The 14,675-nt window shown below is 42.9% G+C and overlaps 6 non-coding genes across 6 annotated transcripts; all 6 read left to right on the top strand.

The window, feature by feature from the left end:
* Nucleotides 1-850: 850 nt before the first annotated feature.
* On the top strand, nt 851-939 carry trnay-gua (transfer RNA tyrosine (anticodon GUA)). The gene is given in 2 exon segments: nt 851-887; nt 904-939. It is a non-coding gene; the product is annotated as a tRNA-Tyr (tRNA).
* Nucleotides 940-1,174: 235 nt separating this feature from the next.
* On the top strand, nt 1,175-1,247 carry trnak-uuu (transfer RNA lysine (anticodon UUU)). Its single transcript has one exon. It is a non-coding gene; the product is annotated as a tRNA-Lys (tRNA).
* A 6,264-nt stretch (nt 1,248-7,511) lies between these two features.
* On the top strand, nt 7,512-7,600 carry trnay-gua (transfer RNA tyrosine (anticodon GUA)). The gene is given in 2 exon segments: nt 7,512-7,548; nt 7,565-7,600. It is a non-coding gene; the product is annotated as a tRNA-Tyr (tRNA).
* Nucleotides 7,601-7,835: 235 nt separating this feature from the next.
* trnak-uuu (transfer RNA lysine (anticodon UUU)) lies at nt 7,836-7,908 on the top strand. The gene has a single exon. It is a non-coding gene; the product is annotated as a tRNA-Lys (tRNA).
* A 5,987-nt stretch (nt 7,909-13,895) lies between these two features.
* Nucleotides 13,896-13,984, top strand: trnas-gga (transfer RNA serine (anticodon GGA)). Its single transcript is given in 2 exon segments — nt 13,896-13,932; nt 13,949-13,984. It is a non-coding gene; the product is annotated as a tRNA-Ser (tRNA).
* Nucleotides 13,985-14,203: 219 nt separating this feature from the next.
* Nucleotides 14,204-14,276, top strand: trnak-uuu (transfer RNA lysine (anticodon UUU)). The gene has a single exon. It is a non-coding gene; the product is annotated as a tRNA-Lys (tRNA).
* Nucleotides 14,277-14,675: the final 399 nt, after the last annotated feature.

The raw sequence follows: 14,675 nt of genomic DNA, 5'->3' as shown, positions 1-14,675 counted from the left end.
TGGCCCTGCCTATCCTTGATCATTGAATAATAATCAGTTAAGGGAAATTGTGGTAACAAGTAACGATAGGATCTTTCTCGGCACCTAAACGTAAATGAGACTGATATATATATAACGAGAAGTTACCTGACATAAATACTAACCTGCGTAGTTATTTAATGTCTGACTAACAATACTAACGAGAGACTCACCTTCGTCTTACTAACCGGTATTGTAGTTAATGTGTTTATAACCTTTTTTGTTTAACGATTTGTGTGTTATCATATGCGATCCCATGGTCTTTGATTTGGTCACGGAAGTGATTTGTCTTTGATTTGTTGATCTAGAGTTGAATTTTAATTAGCTTTTCCCTTTTGTATAATTAGTGTAGTGCTACATTTAGTCTTTGTTTTTGAATAAATTTAACAATTTATATCTTTGGAATTGGTGTCTGTGTCCAATTATTACAGAAATTGAGTTCTACAAGATTCCAGGATTCGTGATAAGGTGATACTATAAATTCACTTCTTAAATTGAAATTTATAAGTGTACCTTAAGATACAACTGATAGCACTGCAACTCAGTGTAGGTGTGCGTTCAGTCCGGCAAACACAACATTTCAGTTATGAAACGCTTTCTACAGGTGATGTATAAATGTAATATTTTCACACATTTGAATAAGTTTGATTTGATACAAGATTTATGAAGTTGACCAAACAAAATGACATAATATTTTTCAGGGGATAAAAATCTCACGACACAATTGGGTAGTCCTCACGGCACACGGGTTGAAAACCACTGAGCCAAGCCACGGTGCTTCTTGGCTTTGCACGGCCACTGAGACTGCCAGGGGAAGACAGTGAGAATCTTCCCTTCGATAGCTCAGTTGGTAGAGCGGAGGACTGTAGGTTTCAGACAGCGGGCATCCTTAGATCGCTGGTTCAATTCCGGCTCGAAGGAAGGCGTGATTATGGTTTGACATCGGTTTTGGACGAGCTCCCAAATGTCAAGCCATTGGAATTGCATGAGGACAAGGAGAAAACACCGGAAATTCGGATTTGCTGTGGAGAACTCGCATTGCCCAAACATCTCATATGCATGTGGCCCTTTTCACCCTGAGCCCAGTTTTCTAAACCGGCCAGAAAGCGGTCTGGAACAATCATGAAGCCAACACATTGTGAAGCACTTCACTGAAGCCCGGGTAGCTCAGCCGGTAGAGCATCAGACTTTTAATCTGAGGGTCCAGGGTTCGAGTCCCTGTTCGGGTGCCTTGTTGACCGAGGGCCATGATGGTGAAAAGCCTGGATGGCCTTCCAGGTGACAATGAAATATGCAGTTGTGTCTAGGCAAGGTGTCTAGTCCTCTTTGCTTCTTTCTGCAAATATCCAGCCTGGGCAAGTGTTGTCTTCCAGAGGCAAGTCAAGCCAGGAACTCTGAGAGATGTTTTTGCCGTTGACGACGTGTCACTTTAGAACAGCACAACATGCATCTCTACTTGACTTGGCACAATCTGTGAGGGTTGGGCCAACACAACGTGTCCACACATTTGCAGGCGTCTTGAAATACTTGGAATGACCTGTGGCCCCATGCCATGCAGAAGTCCACAGCTATGCGTGTCAGCATGCTCTGCTCCTCATCCCCAATGTGCCACTTGTAAGAACTTTGTAAAAAGCGACAGAGAACATGATCAGCAAAGAAACACAATTCTCCTGAGAACGACAATCATCGTGCCGATCGTAATCTCAGTGCATACCTGGATGCCCAACAAGCCAAGCCAGTGGTTCCCAAGCATTGTAATGCCACGGCACACTTTGCTGAGACCAAAAACCTTCGCGGCGCACCAACATGAAAAAAAAAAAAAAGGATTTACTAGGTATTGTCTCACCTGAATGGCAACAGGCTGCTAAAACTATTATCACACGCACATTGCATGTTAAAGTATGTCAGTAAGGGAGTAATTAAAAGGGCAAATGTGTGAAGTGCAAGGAGTGGCCCTTAGTGGTTAGGTAAAAAAGTACACAGACAAACTAAATAATCCCTTGATACAAATCATTTATTTAGTGCAGACAGACCAAGACCAGCCACAATAAACTATTCGCAGTAAATATAAATTCACAGCAAAATAGGTTCAGTTCACAATATCCTATAACAAGCTGTATTTAACGAAGTAGTTAAACGTTACAAAGGGCATTACAATTGTTGAAAAACAATAGCACACGGATCAAACATGCTATCCCCGCCATTTTATTCGATTTGATTAGACGTTTCGCGACCGAAATGTTTTGTGTGCAGACTGAACGCACACCTGAGCCGAGCACGATCACAATACATATCCACAGTTAATCTAAGCAGTATCATATTGTAACCATTTCGGTCTGTTATCAACCCTTCCGGATCCAAAACCAGGAGTCAGACACCCTTTTCGGTGGACATGCTGTTGACTTCTCACAAGCACCATCTGCCTTCACAAAGGCAGCGCTAGCAGTGGAAAGAACGAAGAACTGCAGAAGAAACGCCGGGGCTATTTAGAGCCCGATTATTCAACACAGAGGGGGGAAACCAAAGCCAAATGAGACTTAGAGGAACAGGAGACATCCAACAACAGTATAAAGATGAAAAGGAATTCACCACATGTCCCTTTAATCAATTGCCTTGCAGTTCCACTGTGTAGCGTTATGTTGGGTGTATTTTGATAAGAGCATTTGGGCTCTGAGCTGAAGCACTGATCTAAAGAAGACCTCTCCACCCCCAAAGTTATCAGATTTCCTTTGCTCATCAGCTTGGAACTGGTTTGCATCAAAGTGACAGTTTTGGGGAGGATGGCACCGAGAAGAGGCCAAATAGGTTGAATCCTGCTATGAGATGTCTGGAGAAAGGGGCCTGTAGGTGATAAAAACTCTTTGAAGTGGTCGAGAGCCGAAATCCCGACATAGAGCTACGAACCCGGGCCAACCGGCATTTCCAAATGATGGCATGGATTGACATCAGTCATAAATCAAGCCCCCCTCCATTAGGACACTGGGGGCTGAAACCGAAATCCAATCTCAAGAACTCAAGAACCAATCACCTATTGATCTGACAGACTATAAGAAACAGTGCACAGTCTCTCTCTCTCTCTCTCTCTTTCTCTCTCACCTGAACCAGTAACTCGCTGCCACAGCTCAACCTGTAGCTCTGTTGCCCGAACCGGAACCAGAAACCAACCAAGTCTTTGCCGGCAACAGAAGAGTTAAACTGGGAGAAGTAGATTGAGCCGTACGAAGAATTCTATTAAAGGACTATATTAAAGAAAGAACTTTACAGACTGCGCATGCCCGCCTGTGCCCACCTGATCAGTGGAGTTTTACAGCTGGACAATTGAGTAAGTCGAATGTATATGAAAGTGTTCAGTCATTTAAATAGCTATTTGAGTCTTAAGAAACTTGACCCTTGGAACGAACAGGGCCCTGCTTTCCTCAAAGACTTTGTCTTCAAGTAACTACGGTGGAACCCTGCTTACAAAGAAGATTTTGTGCACAACCTTGGAGCCTTCAAACCAGTGGAAAATCTGTTGGAAAAGACTCTAATTTCGCGAAACCCCAATTTCCAGGTGCATCGACTGAGTGGAAGTTCTTGGACAAAGCCGAACCGCACTGCCTTTGTTCCAAACCACACGGACCATATGCCGTGTGCTGTGATCTGAGCCCGAAGACAGAGAGGCCTCTCTGTGACGAAGTTCAGATAAGTTTAACAGTTTGGAGTTCATGATTCATGACATTTGAGAAATCAATTAGAAATGTTATTCTGTGATTCAAAACTCTAGAATGTGTAATATCATTTCGTTTTCTTAAATATAAATGTGTGTTGCATTAAACTGTTTTGTTGATAATTTTAGAAATAAAATCTGTCAACCCCGAGAAATATCTTCTCATTCCTGTTTAACTGTTTAGTCTGAAATTGACACAAGTCAATAGACGTTAGATTATTGGTGGCCCTGCCTATCCTTGATCATTGAATAATAATCAGTTAAGGGAAATTGTGGTAACAAGTAATGATAGGATCTTTCTCGGCACCTAAACGTAAATGAGACTGATATATATATAACGAGAAGTTACCTGACATAAATACTAACCTGCGTAGTTATTTAATGTCTGACTAACAATACTAACGAGAGACTCACCTTCGTCTTACTAACCGGTATTGTAGTTAATGTGTTTATAACCTTTTTTGTTTAACGATTTGTGTGTTAGAGCATCAGACTTTTAATCTGAGGGTCCAGGGTTCGAGTCCCTGTTCGGGCGCATTGTTGACCGAGGGCCATGATGGTGAAAAGCCTGGATGGCCTTCCAGGTGACAATGAAATATGCAGTTGCGTCTAGGCAAGGTGTCTAGTCCTCTTTGCTTCTTTCGGCAAATATCCAGCCTGGGCAAGTGTTGTCTTCCAGAGGCAAGTCAAGCCAGGAACTCTGAGAGATGTTTTTGCCGTTGACGACGTGTCACTTTAGAACAGCACAACATGCATCTCTACTTGACTTGGCACAATCTGTGAGGGTTGGGCCAACACAACGTGTCCACACATTTGCAGGCGTCTTGAAATACTTGGAATGACCTGTGGCCCCATGCCATGCAGAAGTCCACAGCTATGCGTGTCAGCATGCTCTGCTCTTCATCCCCAATGTGCCACTTGTAAGAACTGTGTAAAAAGCGACAGAGAACGTGATCAGCAAAGAAACACAATTCTCCTGAGAACGACAATCATCGTGCCGATCGTAATCTCAGTGCATACCTGGATGCCCAACAAGCCAAGCCAGTGGTTCCCAAGCGTTGTAATGCCACGGAACACTTTGCTGAGACCAAAAACCTTTGCGGCGCACCAACATGAAAAAAAAAAAAAAGGATTTACTAGGTATTGTCTCACCTGAATGGCAACAGGCTGCTAAAACTATTATCACACGCACATTGCATGTTAAAGTATGTCAGTAAGGGAGTAATTAAAAGGGCAAATGTGTGAAGTGCAAGGAGTGGCCCTTAGTGGTTAGGTAAAAAAGTACACAGACAAACTAAATAATCCCTTGATACAAATCATTTATTTAGTGCAGACAGACCAAGACCAGCCACAATAAACTATTCGCAGTAAATATAAATTCACAGCAAAATAGGTTCAGTTCACAATATCCTATAACAAGCTGCACAAAGGCAGCGCTAGCAGTGGAAAGAACGAAGAACTGCAGGAGAAACGCCGGGGCTATTTAGAGCCCGATTATTCAACACAGAGGGGGAAAACCAGGGCCAAATGAGACTTAGAGGAACAGGAGACATCCAACAACAGTATAAAGATAAAAAGGAATTCACCACATGTCCCTTTAATCAATTGCCTTGCAGTTCCACTGTGTAGCGTTATGTTGGGTGTATTTTGATAAGAGCATTTGGGCTCTGAGCTGAAGCACTGATCTAAAGAAGACCTCTCCACCCCCAAAGTTATCAGATTTCCTTTGCTCATCAGCTTGGAACTGGTTTGCATCAAAGTGACAGTTTTGGGGTGGATGGCACCGAGAAGAGGCCAAATAGGTTGAATCCTGCTATGAGATGTCTGGAGAAAGGGGCCTGTAGGTGATAAAAACTCTTTGAAGTGGACGAGAGCCGAAATCCCGACATAGAGCTACGAACCCGGGCCAACCGGCACTTCCAAAAGATGGCATGGATTGACATCAGTCATAAATCAAGCCCCCCTCCATTAAGACACTGGGGGCTGAAACCGAAATCCAATCTCAAGAACTCAAGAACCAATCACCTATTGATCTGACAGACTATAAGGAACAGTGCACAGTCTCTCTCTCTCTCTCTCTCTCTCTCTCTCTTTCTCTCTCACCTGAACCAGTAACTCGCTGCCACAGCTCAACCTGTAGCTCTGTTGCCCGAACCGGAACCAGAAACCAACCAAGTCTTTGCCGGCAACAGAAGAGTTAAACTGGGAGAAGGAGATTGAGCCGTACGAAGAATTCTATTAAAGGACTTTATTAAATAAAGAACTTTACAGACTGCGCATGCCCGCCTGTGCCCACCTGATCAGTGGAGTTTTACAGCTGGACAATTGAGTAAGTCGAATGTATATGAAAGTGTTCAGTCATTTAAATAGCTATTTGAGTCTTAAGAAACTTGACCCTTGGAACGAACAGGGCCCTGCTTTCCTCAAAGACTTTGTCTTCAAGTAACTACGGTGGAACCCTGCTTACAAAGAAGATTTTGTGCACAACCTTGGAGCCTTCAAACCAGTGGAAAATCTGTTTGGAAAAGACTCTAATTTCGCGAAACCCCAATTTCCAGGTGCATCGACTGAGTGGAAGTTCTTGGACAAAGCCGAACCGCACTGCCTTTGTTCCAAACCACACGGACCATGTGCCGTGTGCTGTGATCTGAGCCCGAAGACAGAGAGGCCTCTCTGCGACGAAGTTCAGATAAGTTTAACAGTTTGGAGTTCATGATTCATGACATTTGAGAAATCAATTAGAAATGTTATTCTGTGATTCAAAACTCTAGAATGTGTAATATCATTTAGTTTTCTTAAATATAAATGTGTGTTGCATTAAACTGTTTTGTTGATAATTTTAGAAATAAAATCTGTCAACCCCGAGAAATATCTTCTCATTCCTGTTTAACTGTTTAGTCTGAAATTGACACAAGTCAATAGACGTTAGATTATTGGTGGCCCTGCCTATCCTTGATCATTGAATAATAATCAGTTAAGGGAAATTGTGGTAACAAGTAACGATAGGATCTTTCTCGGCACCTAAACGTAAATGAGACTGATATATATATAACGAGAAGTTACCTGACATAAATACTAACCTGCGTAGTTATTTAATGTCTGACTAACAATACTAACGAGAGACTCACCTTCGTCTTACTAACCGGTATTGTAGTTAATGTGTTTATAACCTTTTTTGTTTAACGATTTGTGTGTTATCATATGCGATCCCATGGTCTTTGATTTGGTCACGGAAGTGATTTGTCTTTGATTTGTTGATCTAGAGTTGAATTTTAATTAGCTTTTCCCTTTTGTATAATTAGTGTAGTGCTACATTTAGTCTTTGTTTTTGAATAAATTTAACAATTTATATCTTTGGAATTGGTGTCTGTGTCCAATTATTACAGAAATTGAGTTCTACAAGATTCCAGGATTCGTGATAAGGTGATACTATAAATTCACTTCTTAAATTGAAATTTATAAGTGTACCTTACGATACAACTGATAGCACTGCAACTCAGTGTAGGTGTGCGTTCAGTCCGGCAAACACAACATTTCAGTTATGAAACGCTTTCTACAGGTGATGTATAAATGTAATATTTTCACACATTTGAATAAGTTTGATTTGATACAAGATTTATGAAGTTGACCAAACAAAATGACATAATATTTTTCAGGGGATAAAAATCTCACGACACAATTGGGTAGTCCTCACGGCACACGGGTTGAAAACCACTGAGCCAAGCCACGGTGCTTCTTGGCTTTGCACGGCCACTGAGACTGCCAGGGGAAGACGGTGAGAAGCTTCCCTTCGATAGCTCAGTTGGTAGAGCGGAGGACTGTAGGTTTCAGACAGCGGGCATCCTTAGGTCGCTGGTTCAATTCCGGCTCGAAGGAAGGCGTGATTATGGCTTGACATCGGTTTTGGACGAGCTCCCAAATGTCAAGCCATTGGAATTGCATGAGGACAAGGAGAAAACACCGGAAATTCGGATTTGCTGTGTAGAACTCGCATTGCCCAAACATCTCATATGCATGTGACCCTTTTCACCCTGAGCCCAGTTTTCTAAACCGGCCAGAAAGCGGTCTGGAACAATCATGAAGCCAACACATTGTGAAGCACTTCACTGAAGCCCGGGTAGCTCAGCCGGTAGAGCATCAGACTTTTAATCTGAGGGTCCAGGGTTCGAGTCCCTGTTCGGGCGCCTTGTTGACCGAGGGCCATGATGGTGAAAAGCTTGGATGGCCTTCCAGGTGACAATGAAATATGCAGTTGCGTCTATGCAAGGTGTCTAGTCCTCTTTGCTTCTTTCGGCAAATATCCAGCCTGGGCAAGTCAAGCCAGGAACTCTGAGAGATGTTTTTGCCGTTGACGACGTGTCACTTTAGAACAGCACAACATGCATCTCTACTTGATTTGGCACAATCTGTGAGGGTTGGGCCAACACAACGTGTCCACACATTTGCAGGCGTCTTGAAATACTTGGAATGACCTGTGGCCCCATGCCATGCAGAAGTCCACAGCTATGCGTGTCAGCATGCTCTGCTCCTCATCCCCAATGTGCTACTTGTAAGAACTGTATAAAAAGCGACAGAGAACGTGATCAGCAAAGAAACACAATTCTCCTGAGAACGACAATCATCGTGCCGATCGTAATCTCAGTGCATACCTGGATGCCCAACAAGCCAAGCCAGTGGTTCCCAAGCGTTGTAATGCCACTGCACACTTTGCTGAGACCAAAAACCTTCGCGGCGCACCAACATGAAAAAAAAAAAAAAGGATTTACTAGGTATTGTCTCACCTGAATGGCAACAGGCTGCTAAAGCTATTATCACACGCACATTGCATGTTAAAGTATGTCAGTAAGGGAGTAATTAAAAGGGCAAATGTGTGAAGTGCAAGGAGTGGCCCTTAGTGGTTAAGTAAAAAAGTACACAGACAAACTAAATAATCCCTTGATACATATCATTTATTTAGTGCAGACAGACCAAGACCAGCCACAATAAACTATTCGCAGTAAATATAAATTCACAGCAAAATAGGTTCAGTTCACAATATCCTATAACAAGCTGCACAAAGGCAGCGCTAGCAGTGGAAAGAACGAAGAACTGCAGGAGAAACGCCGGGGCTATTTAGAGCCCGATTATTCAACACAGAGGGGGAAAACCAAGGCCAAATGAGACTTAGAGGAACAGGAGACATCCAACAACAGTATAAAGATAAAAAGGAATTCACCACATGTCCCTTTAATCAATTGCCTTGCAGTTCCACTGTGTAGCATTATGTTGGGTGTATTTTGATAAGAGCATTTGGGCTCTGAGCTGAAGCACTGATCTAAAGAAGACCTCTCCACCCCCAAAGTTATCAGATTTCCTTTGCTCATCAGCTTGGAACTGGTTTGCATCAAAGTGACAGTTTTGGGGAGGATGGCACCGAGAAGAGGCCAAATAGGTTGAATCCTGCTATGAGATGTCTGGAGAAAGGGGCCTGTAGGTGATAAAAACTCTTTGAAGTGGACGAGAGCCGAAATCCCGACATAGAGCTACGAACCCGGGCCAACCGGCATTTCCAAAAGATGGCATGGATTGACATCAGTCATAAATCAAGCCCCCCTCCATTAGGACACTGGGGGCTGAAACCGAAATCCAATCTCAAGAACTCAAGAACCAATCACCTATTGATCTGACAGACTATAAGGAACAGTGCACAGTCTCTCTCTCTCTCTCTCTCTCTCTCTTTCTCTCTCTCTCTCTTTCTCTCTCACCTGAACCAGTAACTCGCTGCCACAGTTCAACCAGTAGCTCTGTTGCCCGAACCGGAACCAGAAACCAACCAAGTCTTTGCCGGCAACAGAAGAGTTAAACTGGGAGAAGGAGATTGAGCCGTACGAAGAATTCTTTTAAAGGACTTTATTAAATAAAGAACTTTACAGACTGCGCATGCCCGCCTGTGCCCACCTGATCAGTGGAGTTTTACAGCTGGACAATTGAGTAAGTCGAATGTATATGAAAGTGTTCAGTCATTTAAATAGCTATTTGAGTCTTAAGAAACTTGACCCTTGGAACGAACAGGGCCCTGCTTTCCTCAAAGACTTTGTCTTCAAGTAACTACGGTGGAACCCTGCTTACAAAGAAGATTTTGTGCACAACCTTGGAGCCTTCAAACCAGTGGAAAATCTGTTTGGAAAAGACTCTAATTTCGCGAAACCCCAACTTCCAGCTGCATCGACTGAGTGGAAGTTCTTGGACAAAGCCGAACCGCACTGCCTTTGTTCCAAACCACACGGACCATGTGCCGTGTGCTGTGATCTGAGCCCGAAGACAGAGAGGCCTCTCTGCGACGAAGTTCAGATAAGTTTAACAGTTTGGAGTTCATGATTCATGACATTTGAGAAATCAATTAGAAATGTTATTCTGTGATTCATAACTCTAGAATGTGTAATATCATTTAGTTTTCTTAAATATAAATGTGTGTTGCATTAAACTGTTTTGTTGATAATTTTAGAAATAAAATCTGTCAACCCCGAGAAATATCTTCTCATTCCTGTTTAACTGTTTAGTCTGAAATTGACACAAGTCAATAGACGTTAGATAATTGGTGTCCCTGCCTATCCATGATCATTGAATAATAATCAGTTAAGGGAAATTGTGGTAACAAGTAACGATAGGATCTTTCTCGGCACCTAAACGTAAATGAGACTGATATATATATAACGAGAAGTTACCTGACATAAATACTAACCTGCGTAGTTATTTAATGTCTGACTAACAATACTAACGAGAGACTCACCTTCGTCTTACTAACCGGTATTGTAGTTAATGTGTTTATAACCTTTTTTGTTTAACGATTTGTGTGTTAGAGCATCAGACTTTTAATCTGAGGGTCCAGGGTTCGAGTCCCTGTTCGGGCGCCTTGTTGACCGAGGGCCATGATGGTGAAAAGCCTGGATGGCCTTCCAGGTGACAATGAAATATGCAGTTGCGTCTAGGCAAGGTGTCTAGTCCTCTTTGCTTCTTTCGGCAAATATCCAGCCTGGGCAAGTGTTGTCTTCCAGAGGCAAGTCAAGCCAGGAACTCTGAGAGATGTTTTTGCTGTTGACGACGTGTCACTTTAGAACAGCACAACATGCATCTCTACTTGACTTGGCACAATCTGTGAGGGTTGGGCCAACACAACGTGTCCACACATTTGCAGGCGTCTTGAAATACTTGGAATGACCTGTGGCCCCATGCCATGCAGAAGTCCACAGCTATGCGTGTCAGCATGCTCTGCTCTTCATCCCCAATGTGCCACTTGTAAGAACTGTGTAAAAAGCGACAGAGAACGTGATCAGCAAAGAAACACAATTCTCCTGAGAACGACAATCATCGTGCCGATCGTAATCTCAGTGCATACCTGGATGCCCAACAAGCCAAGCCAGTGGTTCCCAAGCGTTGTAATGCCACGGCACACTTTGCTGAGACCAAAAACCTTCGCGGCGCACCAACATGAAAAAAAAAAAAAGGATTTACTAGGTATTGTCTCACCTGAATGGCAACAGGCTGCTAAAACTATTATCACACGCACATTGCATGTTAAAGTATGTCAGTAAGGGAGTAATTAAAAGGGCAAATGTGTGAAGTGCAAGGAGTGGACCTTAGTGGTTAGGTAAAAAAGTACACAGACAAACTAAATAATCCCTTGATACAAATCATTTATTTAGTGCAGACAGACCAAGACCAGCCACAATAAACTATTCGCAGTAAATATAAATTCACAGCAAAATAGGTTCAGTTCACAATATCCTATAACAAGCTGCACAAAGGCAGCGCTAGCAGTGGAAAGAACGAAGAACTGCAGGAGAAACGCCGGGGCTATTTAGAGCCCGATTATTCAACACAGAGGGGGAAAACCAAGGCCAAATGAGACTTAGAGGAACAGGAGACATCCAACAACAGTATAAAGATAAAAAGGAATTCACCACATGTCCCTTTAATCAATTGCCTTGCAGTTCCACTGTGTAGCGTTATGTTGGGTTTATTTTGATAAGAGCATTCGGGCTCTGAGCTGAAGCACTGATCTAAAGAAGACCTCTCCACCCCCAAAGTTATCAGATTTCCTTTGCTCATCAGCTTGGAACTGGTTTGCATCAAAGTGACAGTTTTGGGGAGGATGGCACCGAGAAGAGGCCAAATAGGTTGAATCCTGCTATGAGATGTCTGGAGAAAGGGGCCTGTAGGTGATAAAAACTCTTTGAAGTGGACGAGAGCCGAAATCCCGACATAGAGCTACGAACCCGGGCCAACCGGCATTTCCAAAAGATGGCATGGATTGACATCAGTCATAAATCAAGCCCCCCTCCATTAGGACACTGGGGGCTGAAACCGAAATCCAATCTCAAGAACTCAAGAACCAATCACCTATTGATCTGACAGACTATAAGGAACAGTGCACAGTCTCTCTCTCTCTCTCTCTCTCTCTCTCTCTCTCTCTCTCTCTCTCTCTCTCTCGCTCTATTTCTCTCTCACCTGAACCAGTAACTCGCTGCCACAGCTCAACCTGTAGCTCTGTTGCCCGAACCGGAACCAGAAACCAACCAAGTCTTTGCCGGCAACAGAAGAGTTAAACTGGGAGAAGGAGATTGAGCCGTACGAAGAATTCTATTAAAGGACTATATTAAAGAAAGAACTTTACAGACTGCGCATGCCCGCCTGTGCCCACCTGATCAGTGGAGTTTTACAGCTGGACAATTGAGTAAGTCGAATGTATATGAAAGTGTTCAGTCATTTAAATAGCTATTTGAGTCTTAAGAAACTTGACCCTTGGAACGAACAGGGCTCTGCTTTCCTCAAAGACTTTGTCTTCAAGTAACTACGGTGGAACCCTGCTTACAAAGAAGATTTTGTGCACAACCTTGGAGCCTTCAAACCAGTGGAAAATCTGTTTGGAAAAGACTCTAATTTCGCGAAACCCCAATTTCCAGGTGCATCGACTGAGTGGAAGTTCTTGGACAAAGCCGAACCGCACTGCCTTTGTTCCAAACCACACGGACCATGTGCCGTGTGCTGTGATCTGAGCCCGAAGACAGAGAGGCCTCTCTGCGACGAAGTTCAGATAAGTTTAACAGTTTGGAGTTCATGATTCATGACATTTGAGAAATCAATTAGAAATGTTATTCTGTGATTCAAAACTCTAGAATGTGTAATATCATTTCGTTTTCTTAAATATAAATGTGTGTTGCATTAAACTGTTTTGTTGATAATTTTAGAAATAAAATCTGTCAACCCCGAGAAATATCTTCTCATTCCTGTTTAACTGTTTAGTCTGAAATTGACACAAGTCAATAGACGTTAGATTATTGGTGGCCCTGCCTATCCTTGATCATTGAATAATAATCAGTTAAGGGAAATTGTGGTAACAAGTAACGATAGGATCTTTCTCGGCACCTAAACGTAAATGAGACAGATATATATATAACGAGAAGTTACCTGACATAAATACTAACCTGCGTAGTTATTTAATGTCTGACTAACAATACTAACGAGAGACTCACCTTCGTCTTACTAACCGGTATTGTAGTTAATGTGTTTATAACCTTTTTTGTTTAACGATTTGTGTGTAATCATATGCGATCCCATGGTCTTTGATTTGGTCACGGAAGTGATTTGTCTTTGATTTGTTGATCTAGAGTTGAATTTTGATTAGCTTTTCCCTTTTGTATAATTAGTGTAGTGCTACATTTAGTCTTTGTTTTTGAATAAATTTAACAATTTATATCTTTGGAATTGGTGTCTGTGTCCAATTATTACAGAAATTGAGTTCTACAAGATTCCAGGATTCGTGATAAGGTGATACTATAAATTCACTTCTTAAATTGAAATTTTTAAGTGTACCTTACGATACAACTGATAGCACTGCAACTCAGTGTAGGTGTGCGTTCAGTCCGGCAAACACAACATTTCAGTTATGAAACGCTTTCTACAGGTGATGTATAAATGTAATATTTTCACACATTTGAATAAGTTTGATTTGATACAAGATTTATGAAGTTGACCAAACAAAATGACATAATATTTTTCAGGGGATAAAAATCTCACGACACAATTGGGTAGTCCTCACGGCACACGGGTTGAAAACCACTGAGCCAAGCCACGGTGCTTCTTGGCTTTGCACGGCCACTGAGACTGCCAGGGGAAGACGGTGAGAAGCTTCCCTTTGATAGCTCAGCTGGTGGAGCGGAGGACTGGAGGTTTCAGGCTGCGGGCATCCTTAGGTCGCTGGTTCAATTCCGGCTCGAAGGAAGGCGTGATTATGGTTTGACATCGGTTTTGGACGAGCTCCCAAATGTCAAGCCATTGGAATTGCAGGAGGACAAGGAGAAAACACCGGAAATTTGGATTTGCTGTGGAGAACTCGCATTGCCCAAACATCTCATATGCATGTGACCCTTTTCACCCTGAGCCCAGTTTTCTAAACCGGCCAGAAAGCGGTCTGGAACAATCATGAAGCACTTCACTGAAGCTCGGGTAGCTCAGCCAGGAGGGCATCAGACTTTTAATCTGAGGGTCCAGGGTTTGAGTCCCTGTTCGGGCGCCTTGTTGACTGAGGGCCATGATGGTGAAAAGCCTGGATGGCCTTCCAGGTGACAATGAAATATGCAGTTGCGTCTAGGCAAGGTGTCTAGTCCTCTTTGCTTCTTTCGGCAAATATCCAGCCTGGGCAAGTCAAGCCAGGAACTCTGAGAGATGTTTTTGCCGTTGACGACGTGTCACTTTAGAACAGCACAACATGCATCTCTACTTGACTTGGCACAATCTGTGAGGGTTGGGCCAACACAACGTGTCCACACATTTGCAGGCGTCTTGAAATACTTGGAATGACCTGTGGCCCCATGCCATGCAGAAGTCCACAGCTATGCGTGTCAGCATGCTATGCTCCTCATCCCCAATGTGCCACTTGTAAGAACTGTGTAAAAAGCGACAGAGAACGTGA

The sequence above is a fragment of the Amia ocellicauda genome, unplaced genomic scaffold (genome assembly GCF_036373705.1).
Source record: "Amia ocellicauda isolate fAmiCal2 unplaced genomic scaffold, fAmiCal2.hap1 HAP1_SCAFFOLD_159, whole genome shotgun sequence".
NCBI lineage: Eukaryota > Metazoa > Chordata > Actinopteri > Amiiformes > Amiidae > Amia > Amia ocellicauda.
The sequence above is the reverse complement of the archived record's forward strand: the minus strand, read 5'-3'. Positions and strand labels throughout refer to the sequence as shown.